The sequence below is a fragment of the Sturnira hondurensis genome, unplaced genomic scaffold (genome assembly GCF_014824575.4).
Source record: "Sturnira hondurensis isolate 20B ecotype Veracruz unplaced genomic scaffold, ASM1482457v3 Scaffold0010428, whole genome shotgun sequence".
Classification (NCBI taxonomy): domain Eukaryota; kingdom Metazoa; phylum Chordata; class Mammalia; order Chiroptera; family Phyllostomidae; genus Sturnira; species Sturnira hondurensis.
In genome coordinates this window covers 2,193,308-2,219,398 of record NW_028083059.1, presented here as the reverse complement: position 1 = coordinate 2,219,398, position 26,091 = coordinate 2,193,308, and the positions used below count along the sequence as shown (strand labels likewise).

Here is a 26,091-nt window from a genome sequence, read left to right as displayed (position 1 = left end):
CAGGGAAGTGGGAGGAGGAGAGAGAGGGAGAAGGTAAAGAGAACAAGTAGCATAGATGGTGGGGAGAAAACAGACAGGGGGAGAGCAAGAATAGCATGGGAAATGTAGAAGCTAAAGGACTTATGATACATGGACATGAACTAAAGGGGGGGTTGTGGGGGAGGGGGTGTGCAGGGTGGAGGGGAATGAAGGGGGGGGAAATAGGACAAGTGTAATAGCATAATCAGTAACATATATTTTACAAGAAAAGAATTGTAAATGAGTATATACCCAAAAATATGTTAAAAAATCTGGAAGAGGATTTCACTTGCCTACTCTTGCCAACAAATCCAATTTCCTCAATCCCTTTTATGCAATGTATAGCAATAACATTTCATGTCTGTTAGTGACTATATAGTGTTATTGTAGCTGAGATAGTATGGTTAACAATTACTAATATATTGTGGTTAATGATGGTTAATAATAGATCTAAAACATTATTTTAAAAAGTCACAGAGGTGGGAAAAGAGGGAAGGAGTAGGGAAGATACAGCAGGATGAAGAGGATATTGTAGTCAGAGTGCTTTCCCGGGTTCAGACCTGGCTGACCTGCCTCTGTCTAGAGTCTCTGAGAATCTGCAAAAGCCTCGTTATGGCTCTAAGGAGCGTGTGTCCCAGGGCCAGCATGGAGATCAGTGCTACAATCTGGCTATGCCTGGGCACTGCCAGTACTGAATACCATCAATACTCATAACCAATTGCTGTCAGATATGCACAGACAGTTGCTATTAATACCCGCAGCCAACCATCATTGATATCCATAGGTGAGTCATGTTAATATCTCACTGCAACCATCACTAAAAGTCCCCCAACTAAACTATGGTCTAGTTGGAGGTATGGGGGACAGGGATGAGGGGGTGGGAGGGCACACTGGTTGAGAGGGGGATTGAGCACCAACCCAGGAATTCAGGAAGAACTATACTTTATCATTCCTGGTCACTTCAGGATTCAGAGAAAGGCCTAGGGTGGGGCAGAGGGAAACTGAAGCCTAGCTGGCATTGCCCCTAATCCTCTTCCTTCAGATTCTCCCCACCCCTTCAGGCTATAGCTAGCTAATACTGACTAGCAGAGATTGCCATGACCTGGGATTATTCTTCAAGGACTCTATGCCAAATCTAAGGCCAGAAATCCTTATCTGTAACCAAAAACTGGCAAGAGAAAAGAAGGGAAGGTAGAATCCACCCTTTTTGACCAATGGGACCATCACAGGACTTCACCAACTCTGTTTCTGGCAGGCTAGGGCTACAGCATAATAGCGCTGGAAATGGACCAGGAACATGTGCACCAGCAAGACAATGGTGTGCATGCCCACAGTGGCTGTGACAGCAGCGGTGAGCTGGCCCAGAGTAGAGAGGGGGTAGACACCTTCAGAGCCAATAGTGGTGAGAGTTATGACAGTCCACCAGAGATAATTAAAGATGCCTCCAAAGTAGGGCTCACCCTGACCTGGGGTGGACATGCCCAAGAGCCCCTCCCATAGAGAAAGAGCAAGCCAAAGAATAAGATCTCAGACACCCAGATCATGGAGAAAGGCACATACCTCCTTCCAAGAAGAATGAAGGGTATGAAACAGGACTCCCCACAGCCAGGGACTTTTCAAGGAAGCCCAGGAGATGAATCCGCTTGAGGACATAGAGAGAATGAATGGCCTGGAGTGTTAGGCTGAGACAGGGTTGTTGTTCAGCCTTGTCACCCACCACCAATTCCAGCAGTATAAGGAACAGACAGAAAATGTTAGCTAGACTGAGAGGGCTACACAGGAAGTGCACCTTATCAGGGCAGGAAATGGGCCCTGGGGAAGAGCTCACTTCCAAAACAAAAGGCACCGAGCAGTTCCAGGTAGAGCAGGTAAGGGGCCCAATGGTAAACAAGACGATTGTTCTGCTGCTATTGATGGTTCCCCTCCCCCACCCTGACCCCATGTCCCACACCAGTGATCCAGCTGGACTTCCGCCTCCCGGAAGATCAGGCACACATGGCAAAGAGTGTGGAACTCAGGGAAAGGCACTTGCTTCTTAAAATCTTTTATATATTTTTTGAAATCTTATATGTTAATACATTATTTGGAGAACTATTAGCTGTCTTACATCATTTAAAATAATTTGAGGCTATCTTAAAATTAAAATATTTATGCAAACTTTATATTTTCAGTGCCATAAATGTCAACATATATATGTTGCATATCTATTTTTCAAAATACCAAAAACCTGAATTTACAAGGCACCCTCATTTCCTTTAAAATGCCCACGGAAAGAGTTTGATGCAGAAAGAAAACCAAACCAAACCAGAAACCTTAAAAGATACGTGTAACATCATTTATTTATGGGACGATGTTTGCAGTGGAAACCTCACTTGCTCCGGGGTTGACCATCACAGCAGACACAGGGTGAGTGGAGGGGTGACGGGATGGCTCCTTGGAAAGTTCCTCTGGTGTCTCCCCACCCATGTGCATCTTTTCTTTTTTGCTCATCAATAGCCTGGTCATCCCGTGTATGGGAGAATCTCTTGTTCAATGGTCTGTGACTTTTGTTCCATGAAATTCATAGGTTTTCATGACACAGAGTTACCTCTGATAGAAATCATTTTTGTTCTGCCCCCTTTGATCTGTAGTCCTTTGTTTGCTTTCAGTGGATTGGATCTCTGTGATCATTAGCTGGTGTTGCAGGCAAGCTCTGAAACACTCTGACTTTGTTTCCCCTTTATATAATGCAGACGATAATTTCCATAAGGAATTGTCTTTTGTTGTCATGCCAGTTTTGTGTCCATTTAATGGGACCCATTTCAGCTGGTCTTTGTCCTTCACGACACTCTTGAAGAGTACAGGCTATCTGTTTTGTCCGATGTTCCCCAGTTTGGAATTCTCTGCTTTCTTCATGACAAGATTCAGGTTACACACTATGATAACACAGAAATTCTGTGTCTTCAGTGTGTCCTTGTTGCATCCTTGGAGGTATTCTATTGCTTTGTTGTCAACTTTGACCCTTGGTTAAGGTGGGAGCCAGGTTTCTCTACTTTAAATTTAACTAATTCCTCTTTTGTAATTAACAAGTGTCTTATGGAGAGATATTTTGAAGACATGCAAATATTCTTTTTTTAATGCTACTTTTGCCCATGATTTTCAGCATCAATTGATGAATCTAAATTCAATTACTGGCAAAAGGTGATTTTCTAATTCCATCATTCTCTCTACATCCTGACATCTTCCAGAGAAGCATTAAGAAATTTTTAATCCAATTTTAAATGACAAAGTTCACCAATTCTTTTAAAACTCTACCAGTTCATTAGACACAATAGTGCTTGTGAGTCAATTCAGCAATTAATGGCTCCTGTTCCCAAGCCCAACTATGAAGCACTTTCTCAATTAGTATCCCCATTGCTGTGTGATATCGTCATCATTTGGGGTGGGAGGTTGTTGAACTACCAAACAAAAGGAAGGTCAAACCTAATTTAGAGTAAGTCAAGTTTTAATCTTTCTGTAGTTTAGTATTAAATTTAGCCAAATAATAAACTCATCACAAAGAATAAACTTAATAACATCAAGGAATTGATGAAATAGATAGAACTTGCTGTAGCGTTTCTCTCAACTCAATAACTTATTTGATATTTATATTGCAAAATCACTGATTAAATATTAATTAGTAACTCATTAGGTAGATGTCATTAATAATTTTAAAAGATGTTTTCTTTTCTAGTTTTTGTCCTGTTCTTTTCCTCTTTATTTCATACAGAGACCATTGCAAATAGAGTCTTGAAGACAGTTACAGACAAGGAATAAAATCTACATTTTCTTGCATAAAAATGTTTTAGAAAAAATGCTTTGTATTTCTGACACATTTTCATTCATATTCCAGGCCTTTCTTGTTCATTAAAAAAACACTTCTTAAAAGGTTGAGAAGTAGCTGTTTAGTCTCCACTATTTAAAATAGCCAGCCTCCTAAAGCCATTATTTAGCTGACCATGTAGTGAAGTCATTTGAATGATTACTGTAAAACAGGATTTAAGAAGAAAATAAATGAAAGGGGAAAAGTAATTTTGTGATCATTTCAAAGCTCCAAACACATGACTCTGGGTGCCATGACACAGTCATTCTCTCTTGCCTGTAGACACAGGAAGAGTGGACGAATTTCCTTTGAAAAGGGAGCTCCTTTTAAATCAACAGTCAGTAGTCAAACACGCGGTTGACGATTATACTTGAGAAACTGCTTACAACTACTTCGAAGGCATTAACAAAACAAGGAGCGGGGGTGCAAAGACACCAAGAGGCATGAAGGAATGTGTTGAAAAATTTCCATCCTGAACATCAGGCCACAAATGACCAGAATCTAGACTCTTCCACAGGATATTACATATCTTATCTATTTTGTGGTTCTCCTAAAAAATAGTTACTATAAGCTACTCTAATTGAATAAAATAAGCACTGTAATCAGAAACTAGCTTGCACATACATACACACACAACAAAACCGATTCTGTTTGTTGGGAGAAATGCACCCCCCTCCTGCTACATTATTCCATTGATGGAAAAACATTTACATCTCCTTTGTTAACTAGTTTTCTGTAGATATTTTATAATCACTGGGCAACTCTATTTCACTGCTCTCTTAGAATCAACTCTGAGTGGCTAGGCCATGTTTTTATTCCACAGCCAAAAAGAAAAAAATCTTTTTCTAGCTTTTAAAAAAACTTTAGTCTATCATACATCAAATCTGTCAAGCTTTTTCTTTAAAGTTCATGGTTTTTAAGTTCATTGTAAATAACTAAAATTGATTTTACAAAAGAGGGAAAAAAAGTCTTGCCCCGATGTTGGCCATTACAAACTGTAATAATATCCCTTGTCAAATGGGATTTCTCAAGAGGCTTTCAATAGAGGGGAAAAAAGGATTTAACTAAGTAAAAATATTTTGAGATTAACACTAATGTTTTACTTTGATTGTGGCTTGACTTCTTTCATTTACTTAAAAGTCTAGAATTTTTGAAAAATATTACAAGAAAATTCAGCAGCTATGTTTATCAAGAGATATGCATTAGATTTCACAGTTTGTGGTTTTAATACTTTGTAGGAAAAAGTCCCAGCAATAAAAAAGACCCATTTATTTGTTGATAGATCTGTACATTTTTATTTCTAATTTTTATTTTTTTTAATATATTTTACTGGTTATGCCATTACAGTTGTCCCATTCCCCACCCCTTTAGTCCCCTCCACTCTGCACACCCCCTCCCACCCATATTCCCCACTTTAGTTCATATTCATGGGTTGTACATATAAGTTCTTCAGTGTCTATATTTCCTATACTATTCTTAGCCTCCCCCTGTCTATTTTCTACCTACCATTTATACTACTTGTTCTCTGAGACTTTCCTCCCCCTCCCCCACTGATAACCCTCCATGTGATCTTCATTTCTGTGATTCTGTTCCTGTTCTAGTTGTTTGCTTAGTTTGTTTTCATTTTTGTTTTTTTTTTTAGGTTCAGTTGTTAATAGCTGTGAGTTTGTTGTAATTTTACTGTTCATATGTTTTATCTTCTTTTTCTTGGACAAGTACCTTTAACATTTCACATAATAAGGGCTGGGTGATGATGAACTCCTTTAACTTGACCTTATCTGGGAAGCGCTTTATCTGCCCTTCCATTCTAAATGATAGCTGTGCTGGATAGAGTAATCTTGGATGTAGGTTCTTTCCTTTCATGATTTCAAATACTTCTTTCCAGCCCCTTCTTGCCTGCAAGATTTCTTTGGAGAAATCAGCTGACAGTCTTATGGGAACTCCTTGGTAGGTGACTCTCTCCTTTCATTTTGCTGCTTTTAAGATTCTCTCCTTCTCTTTAATACTAATGACTAATGTAATTATGATGTGCCTTGGTGTGTTCCTCCTTGGGTCCACCTTCTTTGGGACTCTCTGAACTTCCTGGACTTTCTGGAAGTCTATTTCCTTTGCCAGATTGGGGAAGTTCTTTTTCATTATGTTGTCAAATAAGTTTTCAATTTCTTGCTCATCCTCTTCTCCTTCTCCCTCTGGCACCCCTATGATCTAGGTGTTGGAACATTTAAAGATGTCCTGGAGGTTCCTAAGCCTCTCCTCATTTTTTTGAACTCTTGTTTCTTCATTCTGTTCTGGTTGAAAGTTTCTTTCTTCCTCCTGCTTGAAACCGTTGATGAGTCCTGATTTCCTTCCTGTCACTGTTGGTGCCCTGTAGACTTTTCTTTATTTCACATAATGCAACCTTCATTGCTGCCAGGGTCTTTTTTATGCTGTTAGAGTACCCAGTGAGTTCCTGGAGCATCCTGATTATCAGTGTTTTAAACTGTGTATCAGATAGGTTGGCTATTTCTTCATTGCTTAGTTGTATTTTTTCTGGAGCTTTGAACTGTTCTTTCATTTGGGCCTTTTTTTGTTGTTGTTTTGTCTGGGCCTGTCTGTTATGTAGTAAGGGGTGGAGCCTTAGGTGTTCACCAGGGTAGAGCAACCCAGGTCACTGGTTGTGACTCTGTGTGTGGGGGAGGAGTCCAAGAGGGAACAGTGCTGCTTGCTCCGCTCTCTGCTGGTTTTCAGTCACTTCCCCCTCTACTCATAATCAGATTGGGCCCTTCTGGTACTAATTCCCAGGTGGGTGGGTGTGTGCACATTCTAGGACCCTCTGGGTCTCTCCAATGAACTCTCTTGTGAGGCTGGGAGTTTCTCCAGCTGCCGTATCAACCCCCACAGGAGTTTACAGTCAGAGGCTTTGAGGCTTTATTTCCCCACACTGGAACCCTGGGTTGTGCGATCTGTCTTGCTCCCTAGTTGTTCCTCCCAATTTATCTGAACGTGAATGTGGGACTGCCCCGTCCGCCAGCCACTGCCTTGCCATGAGTCCTCTCCACCCAGTGGCCCATCTCCACCCCTCCTACCAGTCTGGATGAATATTTCTTCTTTAATTCCTTGGTTGTCAGATTTCCATGCAGTTTGATTTTGTGTCAGTTCTGGTTGTTTTTTGTTTTTAAATTTGTTGTAGTCCTTCTTTTGGTTGTGTGAGGAGGCACAGTGTGTCTACTTATGTCTTTATCTTGGCCAGAAGTCCCTGCTCTATAAATTTTTAAAGTAAGCAATGTCTAAACTAATAAAAAAAAATAAGGTATTTCTCCCACTGACCTCCCCCATGCCTTGTAATCAGACAGGGTCATTGCAGCAGGCCACACTCTGTCACTCAGGATTCAATCTGGGAAGCAGAACCACACCAAGTGATATGTATTAAGGGACTCTGGGCATTTGACTTTTACCAGTCGTGAGCTGGTGAAGACGTCAAAGGAAGCCCTTGTCTCTATAGTCTGGCAGTGGGCATATAGTTGCTGTAGGCCAATAGGACTGGCAGTAAAGAAAAAACCCAGATATGAAACACAATAAAGCAAGACAAACCAGAACCACAGGAAAAACTGGGACCCGTGTCTGTCTCACACCACCTCTGACCTGCATGGCATGGGCATCCTATAGAAGAAGCTGGCACTCTTCTTATGGAGCTACACCTGTGCCTGGCCTGAAACTCAAATTAGCTCAAAGAGAAGATCTGGTGTGAGCTGGAAGAGCTGCCATCCAGCTGCTGCCCAACACCAGGAGGCAGGCACATCAGCAGCCATGTGCATGAGCTGGTACACATACCTTGTGACAATCTTGAGTTTAATGGATTCTGCTTCACTTTCACCTTCTGAGTAAGTCCCTGTGGCCACTCTTTATCTGGAATTATACAGGAAAGGAATTCTGGGAAACACAGCTTTAGCTTTGCTAAGTTGATCCAGTAGGAAATCTCCCCTGGAATTTTCCTCCAATGTTGCCAGTGCCTCATTGGCTGCCTTCTCCTTTTTCTCTGAGGAGATCCTAATGTTGCTTCTTTGTTGGGCTGTCAAGAGGAAGCTCAAGTTGGTGTAACTGAGGAAATCATCTTGACAGTCTTCTTATGATAACATTATCAGGACGGCCCCAAGTTTAAGCACTTCTCAGTTGGAAGGTTACATGGTTAACTTTAAGTTTGTGCCTCCATTGTAAACAGTTGAAAAAGCTTAAATTCAAACCCTAGGCCAAATATTGTTTCCTTTTATGAAACTTTTCCTGTACCCTGCTGACCATGTCCCTCCCTCTTCTATACATCTATCCCTCTATCCCAGCACTTAGCTAATTTTGCTTTCTGTAATGTCATTTCTGAATTTGTCTACCCAAATGCAGGTCTCTGAGAGCAGGACCTTATCTTATTCATGTTAGTTTCCCTCTCCCCTTCTCTCTATTCACTCTTACCTCTACACCTGATAGATGCTCTATGCATAGTAGATGCTTGACTAGTGTTTGCTTAGTACACTAATTAATTAATTGTTGTAACTTACCTTTCTTGCTTTATACTTTATTTTCATGGTGGACCCTAATAGACCAGGCTAAGATTATCTCCATCGTGAGTATGTGGCTTCCTTTCATAGGATGCCTATGTTTTCACAGCTTGGCCCAAGAATGTCTACCTTTACCTTGCACTGAGAACACTGGGAATTCTTAAAAAAAAAACAGAATAAATGTTTTCTATAACTTTGGAGCCCATTCATGATGAATAAATTATTGCTAATAAATTATGGTAAATGAAAAAAATCAAGATCTACAATTCTATATGGAATGCCACTGCAACTATGTAAAAGAGCCATGCTGGTTAAATAATGGCCTTTAAAGATATCCAGGTCATAATCCTTGGGCATTGTGAATTTTGCCTGCCAAAGAAACTTTGCATAATTGATTAAGGATCTTGAGATGGAGAACTTATCCTGGATTATCCAGATGAGCCCTAAATATAATCACAAGAGTCCTTGTAAGACAAAGTCAGGAGAGCTGACTACAGAATAGGAGAAGGTAAATTGATGATGGAAACAGGGATTGGAGTAAATCCTTTTTTTTAGAATATCAAGAAAGTTGATAAAGTTCTAGCCCAAATTGCTCAGGAAAAGAGAAGAGACATAAGTTTGCCAATATCAGGAATAAGAGAAGTGACATTATTATGGCCATTAATAGCATAATCAAGGAATATTGTGAACAACTAACAATTAATTTAAGAAATTCCAAAGCTCACTCAAGACAAAATAGATAACTTGAATGTCTCCATATCTACTAAGTAAATCAAACTCTTAGTTAAAAAAATTCCCACAAAGGAAATTCCAAGTTGAAATGCCTTCATTAATGCACTCCTTAAGGACTTCTGGCCAAAATGGAGGTGTAGGTGGAAATACTGTTCCTCCTTGCATAACCAAACTTAAGGACAACAAAGATTTAGAAACAAAAATACAACCAAAACAGACAGATAATTGAATAGTACCGAAGTCTGACAACAACAAACCATTCATCCAGAACAGTAAGAGGGATGGAGTCAGCGGAGGGCGGGGAGAGGTCCCCACAGACAAGGCAGTGGTTAGCTGACCTGGTGCAGGGACAAAAATGAGCAAACCAGAGAAACCATAGAAAAGGCTCATAAGGTGGCTGGCTGACCGTGGACACACATTCACATGTAGACAAACCAGGCAAAAAAACTGGCAGTGAGACAGAGCACACAATCCAGAGCCCCAGCAATGGGAAATAAACCCTAAAAGCACCAATTGGAAAAACTTTTGAGGGTAGAGGTGCTGGGAGAGGCTCCCAGACTCACAGGAGAATTCGTTGGAGAGACCCACAGGGTCCTAGAATGTACACAAGCCCACCCACCTGGGAACCAGCATCAGAAGGGCCCAATTTGCTTGTGGGAAGCAGCAGAGGGGACTGAAATTTGAGAGGGAGTGGAACAAATGCCATTGCTCGCTCTCGGACCTCACCCGAAGTCATAACCCAGAAGCTGGGTCACCCTTCCCTGGTGAACACCTAGGCCTCTGCCTCTCATACATAATAGGCAGGAACAGACCAAAACATTATGGCTCAAGCAGAAGAATAGCTCAAAGCCCCAGAGCCAATACTTTAAGCAACAAAGAGATAGCTAACCTATCAGATGCACAGTTCAAAACACTGGTGACCAGGATGCTTACAGAACTGGTTGATTTGGGTTGCAAGTTAGATGAAAAAATGAAGGCTACACTAAGTGAAATGAAGCAAAATGCACAGGGAACCAATAGTGATGGAAAGAAAACTGGGACTCAAATCAGTGGAGTGGACCAGAAGGAAGAAAGAAACATTCAACCAGAATAGAATGAAGGAACAAGAATTCAAAAAAATGAGGAGAGGCTTAGAAACCTCTAGGACATCTTTAAACATTCCAACATTTGAATTATAGGGGTACCAGAAGGGGAAGAGGAACAGAAGCAAGTGGGAAACTTATTTGAATGAATAATAAAGGAGAACTTCCCCAATCTGGCAAAGGAAATAGACTCCCAGGAAGTCCAGGAAGCTCAGAGAGTCCCAAAGAAGCTGGACCTAAGGAAGAACATACCAAGGCACATCATAATTACATCACTCAAGATTAAAATGAAGGAAGAGAATTCTAGAAGCAGCAAGAGATAAGGGGACAGTCACCTACAAAGGAGTTCCCATCAGACTGTCAGCAGATTTCTCAAAAGAGACCTTACAGTCAAGAAGGGGCTGGAAGGAAGTATTCCAAGTGGTGAAAGACAAGGAGCTACATCCAAGATTGCTCTATCCAGCAAAGCTTTCATTTAAAATGGAAGGACAAATAAAGTGCTTCTTGGATAAGGTCAAGTTCAAGGAGTTCATCATCACTAAGCCCTTATTATATGAAATACTAAAGGGACTTACCTAAGAAAAAGAAGGTAAAAAATATGAACAGTGAAAGGACAGCAAACACACAGTTATTAACAACCACACCTAAAACAAAAGCAAACTAAGCAAACAGCTAGATCAGGAGCAGAGCCACAGAAATGGAGATCACATGGAGGGTTAGCAACAGGGGAGTGGGAGGAGGAAAGAGGGGGAAAAGGTACAGAGAATAAGTAGCATAGATGTTGGGGAGAAAATAGACAGGGGGAGGGCAAGAATAGTATGGGAAATGTAGAAGCTAAAGGACTTATGACCCATGGACATGAACTAAAGAGGGGGAATGTGGCAGGAGGAGGTATGCAGGGTGGTGGGGAATGAAGAGGGAGAATGGGACAAGTGTAATGGCATAATCAATAAAATATATATATTTTTAAATGCACTCCTTAAGAGAAGAATAATGCCAAGTTCTATACAAATTCTTCCAGAAAATTTAAAAACAGGGAGAATTTTTTAATTTATTCTATGACTCTAGCACTATGCTATTACCAAAGCCAGACAAAAACATTGCAATAGGAAAAAACCCTACAGACTAACATCCTTCACAACCATAGATATCTAAACAAAGTTCTAGAAAATCAAATCCAGCTACATATAACAAAGATGAAGTGTCAAAATCAAGTGAAGTTTATCCCAGATTGTACATGGTTTGTTTAACTTGCAACAATCAATTTATTTTGTTCTCCATATTAACCAATAAAAAATAAAAACCACACAATCATCTCAATAAATGCAGAAAAAACATTTGAAAAAATCTAACATCCATTCTAGATTTTTAAAAATTCTCAGTGAACTATAAATAGAAGGGAATTAAGGCATCTACAAAAACCTTCTCAAAATGTATAGTTGACATCATACTTTCTGGTGAAATGATGCATGCTTTTTTTAAGTTTAGGAATAAGAAAAGTATGTCAGATCTCATTCCTTTTATTCAACATTACACTAGAGATTCTAGCCCTTGCAATAAGGCAAGAATAAGAAATGAAAAACATTTAGATTGAAAAGAAAAAATTAAAATTGTATGTAATTTTGCAGACCATGTGAACATGTATATAGAAAATCTTATGGAATATACAACCAACAACAAATCTACAAGAACATATGAGTTTATTTTATTAAGCTGGCAGGATACAAGATCAATATATAAAAGTCAATCATACTTCTATAGTCTCTAAATATAGATTCTCATGGCTCTGTTTGGATCTCCCCCTCCCTGCTCAACAGCCTAGAAAATTTACCTATTCAGGGGAAGTCATAGGGTTTATCTTATTTGTTTGCTTTTTCTCATAAATTATTGTCCTTTGTTGCCTGCTGTCCAATATGTTGAGAACAGTTCTTTCATATCTTTTCTTTAGTTATTTTATGTTAGAACATAAATCTGGTCCCTGTTACTCCATCTTGGACAGAAGCAAATATTCACCTCAGTTCTTTATATATTAATTCTATATGTTCTATCTTACATGAGTATGACCTAAGGTTTCCACCCCGTCTTTCTGAAGTTAAGCCAACTTACATGTAAATAAACTTATAGTATGAGTTTTAAAAGCAATTCAAGTGTGTGCTTTTGAAAACAGGGAGAGTAATCATAAGCCAGATAAAATGTACACTTGTAGAGAAAGGGAATGAAAATATTGTTTCAGAGTTTTTAGGTTTTTAGAGTATCTGACATAATAGTTTTTCTCATCATTCTTCCTCTATCCACAGATATGTAAATCCACACTACTTTGAGCTTCTGGTCAAGTTGGCAATGTAAGCAGACATGGTTTTCCTCTTCACACACCCACATCAAAATCACAATTAAAATATAGAACAGTCATCAGTTGGAAATGTCAGAAAAAGAGTTGAATGGGTGTCTGATAGCTTTGGAATTGAAAAAACCACATTCATCCAGACTTGTCAGAGGGGCATGGATGAGAAAGAGGCTGGTACCACACCTATGTGGATAAAAATTCAGGAGGGTTATCTCAGGAACAAGGAATCCCAGACCCACACTAGGTCCCCCAGCCCAAGATTCCAATGCCAGGCATATAAGTTTCCATAACTTCTGGCTGCAATAACCAGCAGGGATTGAGTTGGTGAAGGAGGCTATTGGAGCCCTAAGCAGTTCCCCTTGGGGAACCCACACATGGACTCACCTTCTCAGACTCGCTCCCTCTGAGCTCTAGCACCAAGGTGGCAGCTTGAAGGACACCAGTGGTATAAAGAGAGAGACTGAAGTGTCTGGCTTCAGGGCAAGGAGAGGCCATTGTCCTTTTGCTGAGCCCTCCTCCCCACAGAGCCAGTAGGCTGGTGCCATATGTGAGATTCCATCAACCTGTCTAACACTGTGTGACCCACCTTGGAGATCCACAGAGGCTCTACCCTACCCAAGTTGCAGACCCACCCAAATTGCTTTTCCATATGAATGGCGGTCTTGGTTCCTAAAATCCTATCAAATAAGCAACAGCTGACTTCAGAGCCCTAGTGGCAGCCAGATTAGAGTCACAGCTTGACTTCACCTGGGAATCTCCAAGCCCAGCACAAGTAGCAGCCATCTCAGATTGCTTGAAGGCTACACTAAGTAAATGAATAAAAAAAATGAAGAGCCAGCTCAGGCAGGGTGCCCTGGGAAAAATACAAGTGGGGACTTACCTTGGCCTGCACCACCCAGGAAACCACAAAGACAGCACACTCAGTAGATAGCTACAGACCACATCAGAACACCACAACCCTGCCCTTGCAGAGCTGATCCTCCACGGACGATGGAGGTTCATGGTAAGTGGTCACAGCCAGTCTTGCAGCTAACTGGCCACAACCAAGGCTCAACTACAAGAACAGGGTGTACTCAGCCCACACAAAGGGTGCATGCACCTCGAGTATCCTACTGGGGTGATAGGGGAGGCTGTGCACTGGACCCTACAGGACACCTACTACCTTAGGCCACACTACCAAGACACAGAGTCAAAGCAGCTCTACCTAATACACAGAAATAAACACAGGGAGGCTGCCAAAATGAGGAGACAAAGAAACATGGCCCAAATGAAAGGATGGATCAAAACTCCAAAACAGAGCTAAATGAAATGGAAATAAGCAATCTATCAGATGCAGAATTCAAAACACTGGTTATAAGGATGCTCAAGGAACTCAGTGAGTATCTCAACACAATAAGAAAACCTAGTCGAAATGAAAGATACACTAATTGAAATAAAGAACAATTTACAGGGAAACCACAGTAGAGTGGATGAAGCTGAGAATCAAATCAATTATTTAGAATATAAGAGAGCAAAAAATAACCATACAAAACAATAGGAAGAAAAAAAGAATAAAAAATGAGGATAGTATAAATAGTCTCTGGGACAACTTTAAGAGGTCCAACATTCATCTCATAGGGGTGCCAGAAGGAGAAGAGAAACAGCAAGAAATTGGAAATCTATCTGAAAAAATAATGAAAGAAAACTTTCTTAATTTGGTGAGGAAAATAGACATGCAAGTCCAGGAAACACAGAGAGTTCCAATTATGATGGATGCAAAGAGGCCCACTCCAAGACACATCAATATTAAAAGGCCAAAGGCTAAAGGTAAAGAGAGACTCTTCAAAGCAAGAAAAAAGAAGATAGTTTCTTTTCTAAGAAGGTTTACAGATGGGAGGAGAAGGGGGAGAATGGGAGGAGAGATAAGGGAATTAAGAAGTACAAATAGGTAGTTACTGAATAGCCATGGGGATGTAAAGTACAGTATAGAAAATGGAGTACTCAAAGAACTTACACATATGATCCACAGACATGAGCAATGTTGGGGTGACTGCCTGAAGGAGTGAGGGGTAAAGGGGAAGGATCGAGACAACTATTATAGTATAGTCAATAAAATATAATTAAAAGTATAAATATATATTATGAAAAAACACTATTTTATAAATACCATGCCTGTCCAGAATGTATCCAGCCATGTCTTATAAAAAATAGAGACATTTCTTGAAGAAGATACAAGATACAAGAAACAGGACCTCCAGCCAAGATGGAGGCGTAGGTGGAAACACTGTGCCTCCTCACACAACCAAGTTTAAAGACAACAAAGTTTTAGTAACAAAAATGCAACCAAAACACAGAAAATTGAACTATACAAAAGTTCGACAACAACGAACCATTCAGCCAGACTGGTAAGAGGGGCGGAGCCAGCAGTGGAGCGGGGTTGTGCAGGAAAGATCCCAGACAGACCCAGGTGCGCAGGCAGCCACTGGGGAGCACGGGCAGACCCAGTGAGGGCACACGGCGGCTGGGTGACCATGGTCAAACATTCGCACGCAGATAAACCAGGCAAAGGAGCGAGCAGTGAGACAGACCACACAGGCCCCATAGGTGGGAAGCAACAGAGGGAACCGCCATTGCCCCTCATTGACCCTGCGCCCACATATAGCGTCACAACCCAGCTATTGAGTTGCCCCTCCCTGGTGAATACCAAGGGTTCTGCCCCTCATACATAACAGGTGCCAACAGACCAAAACATTATGGCTCAAGCAGAAGAAAAGCTCAAAGCCCCAGAGCCAATAACTCTAAGCAACCAAGAAATAGCCAACCTAGCAGGTGCACAGTTCAAAATACTGGTGATCAGGATGCTCACAGAACTGGTTGAGTTTAGTCACAAATTAGAGGAACAAATGAAGTCTAAACTAATTGAAAAGAAGGGAAGTGCACAGGAAACCAATAGTGATGGAAAGGAAACTGGGACTCAAATCAAGGCAGTGGACCAGAAGGAAGAAAAAAAATGACCAAACAGGAAAGTGTGAAGAAACAAGAATTCAAAAAAATGAGGAGGGTGCTTAGGAACCTCCAGGACATCTTTAAATGTTCCAACATCTGAATTATAGGGGTACCAGAAGGGGAAGATGAAGAGCAGCAAGTGGGAAACTTATTTGAATGAATAATAAAGGAGAACTTCCCCAATCTGGCAAAGGAAATAGATTTCCAGAAAGTCCAGGAAGCTCAGAGAGTTCCAAAGAAGATGGACCCAAGAAGGAACACACCAACGCACATCATAATTACATTAGCCAAGATTAAAATGAAGGAGAGAATACTAGAAGCAGCAAGAGATAAGGGGACAGTCACCTACAAAGGAACTCCCATCAGACTGTCAGCTGATTTCTCAAAAGAGACCTTACAGGCAAGAAGGGGCTGGAAAGAAGTATTCCAAGTCATGAAATGCAAGGACCTACATCCAAGATTGCTCTATCCAGCAAAGCTTTCATTTAGAATGGAAGGGCAGATAAAGTGCTTCTCAGATAAGATCAAATTCAAGGAGTGCATCACCACCAAGCCCTTATTATATGAAATGTTAAAGGGACTTATCTAAGAAAAAGAAGATAAAAATATGAACAGTGAAAGGACAGCAAACTCACAGTTATTAACAACCACACCTAAAACAAAAGCAAACCAAGAGGACAGCTAGATCAGGAGTGGAACCATAGAAATGAAGAACACATGGAGGGTTAGAAACAGGGGGGTGGGAGGGGGAGAAGGGGGAAGAAGGCACAGAAAACAGCATAGATGGTAGGTAGAAAATAGATAGGGGGAGGGTGAGAATAGTGGGGGAAATACAGAATCTAAAGAACTTGAGACACGTGGACATAAACTAAAATGGGGATGGTGGGGGAGGGGGTGTTCAGGGTGGAGGGGAATGAAGGGGGGGAATGGGACAACTGTAATGGTATAATCAATAAAATATATTTTAAAAAAGATACAACAAACATTGCACACAGGACAATGATGCCTCAATCCCCTTTAAAATAGGTACCTTGGGACCTCACACATTTCTCCCAGTTGCCATCAGCTGCCCCATCATATTTTTCTGAATCTCCTTGATAGTCTAAAATCTCTTCCCTTTCAAAAATATTTTAGTTTTGGGAAAAGCCAGAAGTCATAGGGCATCCAATCTGGGCTGTAGGGGGGGCTAAGTTACCTGGGTGATTTGGTATTTCATCAAAAAACTCCACACGACTCATGATGCATGAGTGGGCATGCTATGATGATAAAGCTGCCAGTCACCAGTTTCTCATACCCATGGCCTCCTGAAATCATGTGAATAGTTTCCATGGAGGAATGCTCAAGATTAATGCAAAATTGGATGCAGATTTATTCCTCTACTTGTTCAGTCATTTTGAATGTGACAGCCACACAGTACACATGCTCACTCAACAGCATCTACTGCCCCCAGTGACTAGAACAGTGAAGTCATCATTGTTCACTTGTAGGCATTCCAGTCCATTTGTCTTGGCTGCCAGTTTACATGGATGTCCACAAACCATTTTTGCTATAGTAACAATGGTTGGACTTTTTCTGGACAGACCTCATTATGTATATGTATACATGTGGAAGGGGGATCTTCTTGCAGAGCAACAATAAACTTCAGCTGTAAGAAAAAGACTTATGTATCATATAGTTCCTATTAGCCAAGCGACTTTCAGTTCATACTAGTAGTCCTGATGTTTTGGGTCTGGAATCTCCATGCAGTTCTCCAAAACTTAATTGTTGTCTTGACTTTGTCATAGATGTCACTAGTGAACACCCATTACTCTTTGCACACTAAGTCTGCATTTGGCTTCCTACAGGAGAGCACTTGAGCCAAAAAGAATAGGCCCACTACGTCTAAAACCTGGACACAGCCCATCGACTATATAATGCAATGGTTTGTAATTCCTGTCAATAAGAAAACATCAAAATGCTTGGTGGGCTTCTTTGAATCGTGGAGGCAACATATATTTAGAGTGACTCATTTGCCTGGAACAGTCCAAGTTTATGCATGTTCACTTGATGTAATTTTAAATAGCATCTTGTTCATTTAAAAGTGGCTAGGCTTGAACAATAAATCAAGTCCCTCTCCACCATATCTGAGAATGTTTTTCTATCCATACACTGGGAAATCTGTGAAGCTGGCAGATAGGAGCGGCACCAAGAACAAGGGAATGCTTTCAGACTAATTCAGGTTGTAAGGTACCTGCCATCCCCAGGCCTCATGATCTACAGAACCAATGATACTCACTCAGCTTGTCTGTAGCAGATGGAGACACTCTGTAGAGCTTAGGCAAACTCATATGGGAGAAGTACAGTTTAGGTCATGGTACATAAAAGAGTCATACTCTCCTGGGAAAATACCAAATCTCCTATTGAGAAAAGGCTTCAGTATTGCTACTGGGGCTGGATAAAGGCTAAACACCTGGTCACGGGACACCAAGTGACAACATGGCCAGAACTGCCCATTATGAACTGGATGTCATCCAAAAGTCATACATGTGAATCAGCACTTGAATTTCAAATGAAGTGTTAATCTGAGGTCAGGCTTAAGTAGGTAATGAAGGCATAGGTAAGGTTTGTAAACAAATGGCTTAGACTTTCAATGCACATATTCCTGCTGCCCTTCCCCTCTCCTCCTTCAAGTTATCCCTCTTGCTTCATTACAAGTTCCCTCTGTTTGTCATAGGGACAACTACAGTGCTATTAGTCCCACTCGTGGGTGGCCCTAAAGAATACTGAGGAGAGGACACTTCCCAATGGGTAGAACGTCTAGCTGGGCATTTGGTTGTCCAGCTGAAATGGGAGAAAGTCAGAGGTGCATATCGACACTGACATGGGCCATAGCTAAAGGGTTGGGCAGATGGTCAGAGACATGGCAGGAACAAAATCAGAGAAGTAGAGACAAGGTTTGGGCAAGAGGTATCTGGATGAATGTCTTAGAATGCATACAGTAAGAAATCAGTGTCCCGTGTGAATGTTCACCAGAGGGAGTCCATAGCAGAAGAGGCTCTCAATAGCCTGGTAGGGAAGATGGCTCATTGGGTGGATCTCAGTAAGCACCTCTCCTCTGCCACCCAGTGGGCTGGTGTACCAGATAGACATGGCGGCAGGGGCAGAGGTTATGCGTGAGCTCCACATGGACCTTGGATCTTGCCAACAAGGCTGATTTCACCGCCACTGCTGAGTGTCCAACCTACTAAAGTGTCCAACCTGCTAACCTCAGAGATCAATGTGTACCCCCATTGAATAGATGCGTGAAAGGACTAGCCGACCTACTGTGGCTGATTAATCCCATGGGATTCCTTCCAAAATGACCATCATTTTTCCTTATTAGAGCAGACACTTATTCTGGATATAGATTTCTCTTTCCTGTCTACCATGCTTTGAGTATCTTCATCCCTGGATTGACTGAGTGTCTTATATACTGTCGTGTTCTACTTACAATTTTGCTTCTGACAAAAATTTATTTTATAGCAATATAACTGAGACAACATGTCCAAGGGATTCACTGTTATTATCACAAACCCATCAGCTAAAAGCAGCTGGTCCTATAGAATGATGGAATGGCCTATTGAAGACTCAAGTATAAGACTGGCTGGGAGGTGACACCTTGTGAAGTGAGGGTGTTGTTCTACAGAACAGCCAATAAAGGGTGCAAATGAAGGCAAAATCCAGCTTGCACTCAGGGGGCCAATGCATAAAGCCACAGACTTCAGCAGTTGAAAGTGAATAGCTTGCTCTCATTCATGTAAAGGTGTTGTGTGAACCAAGGCATCCCTCTGGCCTATGTGGCCATGGCTGTTTGAAGCTGTGGTAATCTTTCGCTAACCTTTACCCCTGAGCATGGTCACTCATGCAGGTGTACCAGAATTCCTCTTAAGCTTCCTCCAGTTCCCAAGATGTAGTAGCAATTTTCTTTTAATATTTATGGTCAAACTCTCAGTTTAGCAGGGTGAGCTAAGAGGTGACTGAAATAGCCGTGGGGTAGTCTTAACTTTCAACTCACTGGTCTCACTACCTGAGGGAGTGCTCTTTCTCCACAAGACACTAAAACTGGCTGCAGAACTCAGAGATTTAGGGGTAGGGAGCATGTGTTTTTGAGAATGAGGATGAGATTTGTCACATCCTCCTGATTTCCAGACCTGGTGTGTTCTGGCTTTAGGAGAAAAAAAAAAATCACTCACTGGTCACTAATTCAGAGCAGACACCACAACCTGTAAAAGACCAACCTGAAAAAGACAACCTTACAATGTGTGACCAGAACTATAAAGGAACATGGGAAAAATGAATGTAATTAACATGTAATAAAAGAGGTCTGTGATTTATTCACATTTTTACATTGATATTGTTGCTAAGTTTGTTCACTCAGAACTATTAAAAAAAGGGCAAGAAAAGGGACATAATTTAGGAGAAAACAGCTTTAGAAAATATCTAGATAAGGATATATGTCAATACTAAATTTAACACAAAACCTGTGAAACTCTTAGAAGCAGGATTTCTTTGCTAACAAAAGAGAACATTTTAAAGAATCCTAGAAATATTGAGACATTTAACCCTATCACTAAGTTTTTCAAGAGAATTTGTATCACTACCTTGTTGTCACCCAAATTATAAAAACCCTCTTAATTTTTAAAGGTAAAAAAATCATTTTAGTTTGCATTTTTCATTAACTGGTGAGATGAGTATTTTTCATATGCTCATTGAACATTGGTATTTTCTGTGAATAGTTCATCTTTTGCCAGTTTTTTATTGGGCTCTTAGTGTGTTTCTAACGGTTTTACATGAGCTGGTTATATATTATATTTTGCCTTCTGTGTTGGTTATTTTTGAAATCTACATACATATTTTTAAGACTCATTAGAGACATATTTTTAGAACTCACAAGAATAAAAATTTTGACCTAAAAAAATGAAGACGATAGCATCTGTGTGTTTTCATGCCCCAGACCAACGACCAACTGCTTCCCAAGTGTGGAAGATTGGACAACCCCAGGCAGGGCCAAAAACATTTTGAGAAGCAAATATTGTGCTGTATGAATACTCTGCAGCTTTAAATGTAGAAGATGCAACATGGCTTAGAGGACAGTGAGGACAGGAGCAAAATTGTTCAAGTCTGGACCCAGGATGTTTTTGTCATACGTGCTTGGTTCTCTGAGTGTTTACTGAATGAGTGATTGAATGGTTTGTTCTTCATGTCGGGCATAGGATTAAAAGTCAGTCTTGCAGTTTTTCCTTTATAAATTAGCACTGAGCTTTGAAAGACTATCCATCAGGCTAATAGGTCTGAAATTTGGAATAAATGGAGCCTTGTAATTGGACAATACATACTAGTTCATCTTAAACACTGAAGGAATTAATGAGAAAAAACAATTTATAAAGGATAGACGATTACCTTTTTAGGATATGTTATATCTGGAGTTTATCTCATGTAGAAAATTTTTAGGTTATAAAAACAAAAGGTGAAAATTCTAAGTCTAGATAGATGGGAGAAATCACTTATTTAATGAACAATTAATGGTATGCCCAAATCTATGTTTACTGTTGGCCTTTTAAGTGATAATGCCAAGGGTCTCCTGCTGAGATTTATAGCATGTTTATCCAAATAAAATTATTTATAAAATTCCTTTAAATTATGCTTATAATGTTTCCTGCCAGTTTAATGTAGATTCATTTACTTCTTTATGTGTTTCTGTGTGTCTGAGTGCATGCTTCTTGGCAGTCTTTTCCAAATTGAGAACAAGAATTTCCATTTGGCAAAGTGGCCTTATCATCACCCAGACTCAGATGGGCCACCGGGCAGGGCTGTCTATGATGTATTCGCACACCTTCCTAGGGTGGGGAAGGGAGAGGGGTGATATACTTTCCTTGGATCATAGGATATCATTCACAGTACCAAAGAGGCCTTGATTCTGAGACTCCTTAACTCCCAAACCTTGCTATTCTCATGGATCGAAAAAGGAGAGGTTACGTATAAAATAACCTAAAATATTTGCTTCATATGAGAGTTGTTTCTCCTAGATATATTACATCAGCTGCCATTTCACAACTTAAAAATAGAATGGTAGGAGTTTTTCTCTTGGACTTAGATGGCTGTCTAAACTGGACTACAGGAAAACACTGGCCCACAGCAAATGTCCCTTGGACAGGGCTCTGCATTCAGGTTTCCAGGAGTAAATTTCAACCAATATAAATGCATTAGGTATAAAAGTTCCTTATTAAGCTCTTAAACTGGGGGTCTTGGGCCATTGAGACCTGCCAGTCCTGTGTTCCGAGGAAGCTGAGTTTGGATCGTTTGGTCAAGTTTGGACTGAGTTTGGCCAATGGTACAGGGAAGAATGTAGGTTTTAGATTCAGACAATCCTGGCTTCTGATAGCATTTCTGCTACTTCCAAGCTCCGTGACCTATGGCAAACTTTTTAACCTTTCCTGTTTCCTCATTTGTAACATGGGAGCAATAGCATCTTCTTCATGGGACTGTGAGTTGCGTATGTGGACACGAGTTAAAGGGTTATCATAAATGTCCTCACCATCCCCCCACCCCTATCCACACAATGGTAAATGTGAGGTAATATATGTGTTAACTTATTGTGGTAATCATTTTACAATATAACATGCCAAATCATCACACTGCCCTTTAAACTTAACACAATGTTATATGACAAATATATCTCAATAAAGCTGAGGGGAAAGGGACTAAAAATTTTTGGTCCAGAAGCCGTAGACAATAAATGTTGTCGTCCACAAGGTTCAGTACAGCCTACCTGTGGTAAGACTACTTGTGGGGTTAACAATCCTTAGGAAGGTAGTGAGGCTTCTCCTTATCAGGAGTTCACCTCATGTAATGCCTCCCGAACAAGTGCTGACCACCTACCCGATACGCCTTATGACCCAAGGACAATGGCGTGACTGCCAGGAGTGATAGATATTTCAATTATAATATAAAAATATAAGTGCTATACTGAGTCACATCAAAAATCAATGAAAGAATGATAAATTCTACCTAGTAAGTGGCAGGTCTACTGCTCCCCACCACCACCCAGTCAAAAAATAGTAATAATCACAGGGAAACTCGAAACTTCAGGGACATCTTCCAGAATCGCACTGAGGAAATACCCTTCGGGACTCAGCCTACTCCAAGTAAAACTACCCACCCCGGGACCCTCCCCCATCATGCGTGAGCTGTTCGGAAAGACCAGCTACTAACAGGTGGCCAGCTGTGGCAGAGACCACAGCTTTTCATTCATATTTCTTAGACAGTATGTTTTTCTTTAGACAGTATGTTTTTAAAAATGAAGTAAAATAAAATAAATTCTGCTAAGTCACATTTGTATCTGTCTTATTTGCTTTCTAACGAAAGCATGAAAAGCAGTTCCTAGAATTTAGGGCTAAACATCTTTTGCTTTTGTCTTTACTTATTTAAAAATTACACACTCAGTCCAAACATCTTAGTTATGGATGAGGAAGATAACTGGAAAAGTGACCCAGATCAGGGCCCAAAGGTAGCAGGTAGCAGAGGAAGGATTAAGGTTTAACTTCTCTAACATCTATCCTGGGCTGTGTGATCTCTAAATACAGTTATATTGTGGAGCGAACAGTAAGACTAAACCAAAGCTCGGTGGGTCCAGTATGTTAACCACAGAAGTAGGAGGTGGCTGGTGTGTAGGACCAATCCTTCCCTAACACTTACTGTATAGATATAGAACAAGAAAAGATAATTTGCTCTTAACATTTATATACAGGAAACTGTGGCTACCCTTGATGAAGGTTTTAAAGATTCTAATAAAATTTTCATAAATGGAATAGAGCTTTTTTAAAGGGAGAATGATTTTGTAGAACACTCATCCCTTAACACAATTATATAGGAAAGGTGAATATGATCAGTTATGAGCTTCCTTTACTCTTGAGTATAAGAATATGCTCATTAAAATCATTCCCTTGTAAAGAAAAATAAACTTGCCAGTTTGCTTTAAATACAGAGTGATAGGCAAAGGATTCAACTTCATTTTACTTAACAGGAACTTTAAAAACCTTCACAACTCTGATAACTATTTAAATACAGAACATTTCACTTGCTGGCGCTGGGAGCAGGAGGGCTCTCCTCACACAAGTGCTCCCTCGCGGAGAGGTGGGAGCTGCGGCAGCCGCAGGCCTGAGCCCCGCTTCTCTGCCACCTCCCCTTCCTCAGGGCTTCCTTGTCCGCTGGCCCTCCGACGCTGCCCAGGAATTTGACGAGAAATTGAAGTTTTGATCAAAAATTATTTTGAGTTTGCAACCAGACATGTATTAGAGTTTAGATTCTTTCATTTGATTAAGAAAGGAGTAGGTGGAAACAGAGAACACCAAGATACCTGCAGGACACTGCACCACTGAATTTCACAGGTATCCTACCACAGAAGTTCACACCATAAACCCAGGGAACCAGAACAGATCAATTTAAGAAGCTGAGGGCAACAAGAAGAGTATCACAAACAATGGGAAGACAAAGAAACAATCCTCAAATGAAAGAAAAGGAGGAAGCCTCAGAAAGAATGTTAGATGAAATAGAGGCCAGCCAACTATCAGATGTGGAATTCAAAGCACTGGTTATCAGGAAATTCAAAGAGCTTACAACAAGCTACCAGAAACTACAGGGGAGCTACAATGAACTCTCTGCAAACTATACCAACATGAAAAAAGGAAATAGAAACCATCAGTAAAGGCCAAGAAGAAATGAAGAATACAATTTCTGAACTGAAGAACACAGTAGAAGGTATGAAGGGTAGGATCGATGAGGCAGAAGACCACATAAGTGAGATCGAAGACGGGGTGGAAAGAATCTCCCAGACAGACCAAGTCATGGAAAAGAGAATCAGAAAAAATGAGGAGAATTTAAGAGAAGTGCAAGACAATATGAAATGTAATTAATAGGAATACCAGAATAATAGGAATAAACGAATAATAGGAATACCAGAAGGAGAGGAAGAAGAACAAGGGATAGAAAACCTACTTGAAAGAATAATAACAGAAAAATTTCCTAAGTTGAGGAGAGATAAAGTTGCACGAATCCAGGAATCACAGAGAGTCCCAAGCAGGTGGAACCCGAAGAGGCCTACTGCAAGACACATCATCATTAAAATGGCAAAACTCCAAGACAAAGAGAGAATCCTAAAGGCAGCAAGGGAGAAAAAAGAAGTAACATACAAGGGGGTCCCAATAAGGTTGGCTACTGACTTCTCAATGGAAACATTCCAAGCATGAAGATAATGGCAAGAAATATTCCAAGTAATGAGAAACAGAGGCCTACAACCAAGGCTACTTTACCCAGCAAGGCTCTCAATCAAGATAGAAGGCCAAATAAAGAGCTTCCAAGACAGAAGCAGTCTAAAAGAATACGCCTCCACCAAACCAGCTCTACAAGAATTACTAAAAGGGCTGCTTTAAGGAAAGGAAGGAAAAGAGAGAGATGGAAAGGGACACAGGTACACAAATGGCAATGAATAAGTACCTTTCGATAATAACCTTAAATGTAAATGGATTAAATGCTCCAATCAAAAGACATAGAATTGCTGAATGGATAAGAAAGCATGACCCACACATATGCTGCCTACAAGAGACTCACCTGAGGACAAAAGACCACCACAGACTGAAAGTGAAAGGATGGAAACAAATTTTCCAAGCAAATGGACATGAAAAAAAAGCCGGGGTAGCAATCCTCATATCAGACAAAATAGACTTCAAAAAAAAGGCTATAAAGAGAGACCCAGAAGGTCACTTCATAATACTCAAGGGAAGAATCCACCAAGAAGACATTAACATCATAAATATATATGCACCCAACACAGGAGCACCCAAATATATAAAGAAAATCCTAGAGGACCTCAAGAAAGATATTGACAGCAACACAATTATAGTAGGGGATTTTAACACCCCACTGTCAAAAATGGACAGATCTTCCAAACAAAATATCAACAAAGATATAGCAGCATTAAACGACACTCTAGAAGAAATGGACCTAATTGATATATATAGAGCCATCCATCCCAAAGAAACTAAATACACTTTCTTTTCAAACGCACATGGAACATTTTCAAAGATAGATCACATGATAGGACACAAAACCAGTCTCAACAACTTCAGGAAAATAGAAATCATACCAAGCATCTTCTCTGATCACAAGGGACTGAAATTGGAAACCAACCCCACAGGAAAAAACCCAAAACACCCAAAATCATGGAGACTGAATGGTAGGCTATTGAACAATGAATGGGTCAAGATTGAAATTAGGGAGGAAATCAAAAAACTCCTTGAAACAAATGAAAATGAACTCACCACAACCCAAAATTTATGGGACACAGTGAAGGCAGTCCTGAGAGGGAAGTTCATAGCGATACAGGCTCACCTAAAGAGGATAGAAACATTTCAAACAAACAACCTAACCCAACGCCTGCAAGAACTCGAGGAACAACAACAAAGACAGCCCAGAGCAAGTAGAAGGAAGGAAATAACCAAGATCAAAGCAGAATTAAATGACATAGAGACTAAAAGCACAATTCTAAAG

The 26,091-nt window shown here is 40.5% G+C and overlaps 1 pseudogene; it reads right to left on the bottom strand.

Annotated features, from left to right (window-relative positions):
* Nucleotides 1–1,064: 1,064 nt before the first annotated feature.
* Nucleotides 1,065–17,778, bottom strand: LOC118995713 (potassium voltage-gated channel subfamily C member 3-like; annotated as a pseudogene).
* Nucleotides 17,779–26,091: the final 8,313 nt, after the last annotated feature.